Genomic DNA, 4,333 nt, shown 5'->3' on the forward strand with positions numbered 1-4,333 from the left:
AGGAGGGGGATTTTGTACCAACGTACCAATGAAGGAGTTTTGCTTTTCAAGGAGAGGAGTGAACTGGGGGTGGGAGTGGGGGTGAGTGAGTGGGTAGAAAAGCACATCAATGAATGAATGGAATTCCAAAATCTCTGTAGATGTTCATTGAAATTAATAATAAAAAATATAAAAAACAAACAAACAAACAAAAATGAACAACCAGGAGATGATAAAAAGAACAAATGAGACCTAAAAAAAAATAAAAATCCCATCTTACTTTCTCCTCTTCATCTTGAAATAATTTAGAGTCTCATTGATTTTAGATATATGATTGTATATATATAGAGAGAGAGAGTGCTAGGAGCTTAGGGATAAGGAGTTGTACTTTAATATATACCTATTTGTTGCTGTTGTTGTGTACCATCCAGTATTCGACTACTAACTGTCCCTCGTTTTCAGAGGCAAGAAATTGCCTTCTGGAGAATCCTTGCCAGATTGAAACCACTAACATGAAAAAGATTTTTTTGTTAACATCTCTCAAAGGCACTATCATGGTCCAGTGGTAGAGTGTTCTACTGACCAGATATTCTGTGGGAGAATGATGGGTAATCTCCTATCATCTCATTTACAACCTCTTCAAACCTATTAGAGATCTCATGCAGTATTTGTCTTTATGAGACTGAGTTAGTTTACTCAGCACAATGCTTTCTAGACTCTCCTGTGTAATACTTTACAAAACAATTGTTCCTTAGTGCTGCATAATATTCCATTGTGTGATAGTACCACAATTTCTCAATCTATTCATTTGTTGATGAGTAATTGGGCTATTTCCATTGTCTTGCAACTGTGAATAACACTGCTATGAACATATACAGCATAAGACCATTATTATAAAAATAGAAGGATAACAATCTAGATGTATATAAATGTTCTAAAAGGTGATGGTAAAAGGTAGATGGGTTTGTGGGTGAAGGAAGAGAAAAGATTCAACGGAGACTCAAAAACACAGGGTAATAATAAGCATAGATCAATAATGATTGATTATATAGGACACAGTGAACATGGAAGTCTGTATGAAGTGCTGTGTAGATGAGAGATTGTATAGGACACAGTATGCATGAGTTAAACACACTGTAAACAAATTACTGTATGCAAATCAGTAGAAAAAAATCAAAAATTAATCTTTTAATCTTTTTCATATATATTTTTAATCCCTACTAGAGGAATTAATTGTTCTCTTTTTTTGGTTTTGGTCAAATATTCTTCTAAGTGGTATAGCACTGTTCTGTCCATTTGCTATACAGAGGTAACTCATGGTTGCTATGAAGCTAAACACTGTGACACAGATGTGTCAAATGCAATAATGTTTACCCATGGTGGACAGTGTATCCTGGAGCTCCCCAGTTAAAACAAGCTTGGAAGCAGGAGTGGCAGCCACTTCCTGAAATAGCTTGCCTCTGGAAACTCTACAAACTTGAAGAAATGATGAAAGTTATCCAAGTGTTCAGGTCTTTCGTTCATAGGGCCGCTATGAGTTGTCCACAACTTTACTGCACTTAACAACAACTCAAGGGTCAGCTCTAAGTTGGCTTTGGCTTGATGGTAATAAATTTTTGATAATTCCATTCTTCCCCTGTTGTTGTGTGCTGTTGAGTGGGAACCAACCATCGCTGACCTTCCAGTGAAGTTTTAGAGGCAGATAATCACTCAGGTGGAGATCGCCCATCCTTCCGCAGAGCACCTCATGGATTTGAATCACTTGCCTTTGGGATTATAGCACAGTTTCTTACCACTAGGCCACTGCGGCTTCCTATTCTTTTTCTTAGACATTTTAAATATTTCTACTTTAAAACGAGAATTAAAAGTTTGCTTTGCTAGAGTGACAAAAAGAAAAAGAATGAAAAAAAATATTATTATGCTTTAACACTAGACATTTTCAAAGGACATAAGTGTCATATTTTATAATCCAAAGTAGATAGGCATCCCATTTACAAATCAGCAGCTCTCATTTCAGTAAAATCTATAGGAGACATATAAGAAAATAGAACAGCTGAAAGACAAGAAAAAGGACTATCATTAAACCAAGGTGTCGTGGCAAATCACATTAAATATGATGGTGATTTTTAAAATGATTTCCCATTTTACTTAAATGTGAGCTTTCCTTTTCTTGATGATAATGACGGAGAGGAAGAACTAAAACGAGTTAAGTAAAATTAACTAAAAATATGCTCTTATTAGAGAAAACCTGACTGGAGAATCATGAATAACTTTGAAAATGATGTTTTATAAGATAACAGATAAAGCTCCAATCTTGAATTTCCAGGAAAAGAGGTACAATATCCTTTCTTCTATCTAACTCCACATATTTTTAACTACCAGCGTTTTAAGTTCTGATCCCCTGTACGTTGGTTAAATATATTTAAGCACTTTTCCACATTTAGCCATCTCTTCCCAATAGTTAAGTGTAAGTGTCCTGTGATGTGAGTGAGTCAAAGGTTTTCCTTTTGTTCTCTTAACATGTCTAATGACTTTTCTTTACAGGCTGGGGAGGGAACCCAGAGGATTTAAGAGGGAGGGGGGAACCCTATATCCAGACAGCAGCTGCAGAAGATAATGGATGGACTAACTTTTTTCATTTTTAATCACATGGACTAGATAAATAATTTAGAAACTTTAAATATATAATGCTTTCAAAAAAGGGAAATGGACCAGTTTCCAAAGATATTGACTTCCAAAGTGCTATATGGAGTAGCAAAGTATTAAATTTTTAAATATTCTGATCTTAATCTTTACATTACAGACTATCTGAGTATTGATTGGAGCAGTGTGTTTTCTTTCTTCCCCTGAAGACCATTTACAGATATCACTAGCTGTCATTCTGGGAAATGCATTATTGCACCATCATTATCTCCCCACATAATCAGAATCCCACAGAACTCTCTTTATCGAGTGTATTTTTTCCCCTGTTTGTTTTTATACATAAAACTTGATTTGTGATTTTATATCTTACAAGAAAAAGGGTTTTTATATCTTTAAAAAATGGAATTATTTTGATGACTATGCAACTCTGTTTCAATATTCCAGTTAGATATCTTCTGTTGCAACAATTTCTTAAAGCAGACAGTGCAAAATCTATTAACTTTGTTGAAGACAGAGAATTGACCCCAAATCATTAGTCAGACCTCATATGAAAAAGTGATGAGTAAATTCATAACAAACTTTCTCTCTGTGGTGCTCTTAGGAAATCAGGATTTACAATGAAAGCTTTATTATTCTTCTGATGAACACCACATACCGATATATTTCACATCACTTTACAACAGGGTCCCAAGGAATATATATCCCAACTCTGTAATGCTATTGACCATATCAAGCATAAACTCAGTTTACATGCAGTCATATCAGTACCAGCACACAACTAAGGAATTTACTTGCTCGAAATCCCCCCTTTTTTTTCTTTATATGAATACAAAAACCAAAGAAGAGGCCACTTGGGGATGATTTACAGCAATTTAAAATAGTAGCTGGGTTAATATTCATGCTTGGCTCCTGATAAAACTATTGTTTCAATGAACTGAGAATAAGTCAGCAGAGGAAAGAAAAAAGAGTAGTTTTATATCTTATGGGCACATTGATAGTTTTGTAAACTATGTTGTTGTTGTTGTTATGTGCCGTCGAGTCGCTTGCGACTCATAGCGACCCTATGTACAACAGCTCTAAACTCTGCTCTGTCCTGTGCCAATCTCATTGTCTCCAATACACTCATCCCGATTGCCCCAGTCACCGAATCAATCCACCTCCCAGAGGGCCTTTCTCTCCTGCGCCGGCCCTACACCCTCCCAAGCATGATGTCCTTCTCCAAGGACCTGTCCCTCCTTACAACATGACCAAAGTATGTCAGACGAAGCCTCAGAATCCTTGCCTCCAAGGAGCAGCCCGGTTTAACCCTATCCAGTATGAGTCTATTTATTTTCTTAGCAGTCCATGGTACCCTTAACATTCTTCTCCAGCACCACAGCTCAAAAGCATCAATTCTCCTTCTATTCTCCCTGGTCATTGTCCAACTCTCTGATGCATAGCAAGTGATTGCAAAGACCCTGGCCTGTACCAGACGCACCTAGTCTCCAGAGACACACCATTGCTCTTCAGTATTTTAGAGAGGTCCCTCCCTAACAGCTTCCTAAGCTATACTGATCTTTTTACTTACATATGGGGCAAGTGGATGGCAAAGATTCTGAAGTCAAAATGATAAATATGTTGATTTAATATTTTATTAAATAGTATGACTAGCAACCAAGGTTTTACTCTACCTCTTTCCAGTCCTGTCTGTAGTGTTATCTTCTCTCATTTC

The sequence above is a fragment of the Elephantulus edwardii genome, unplaced genomic scaffold, assembly GCF_000299155.1.
Source record: "Elephantulus edwardii isolate Elephantulus edwardi_28Jun2011 unplaced genomic scaffold, EleEdw1.0 scaffold00014, whole genome shotgun sequence".
NCBI lineage: Eukaryota > Metazoa > Chordata > Mammalia > Macroscelidea > Macroscelididae > Elephantulus > Elephantulus edwardii.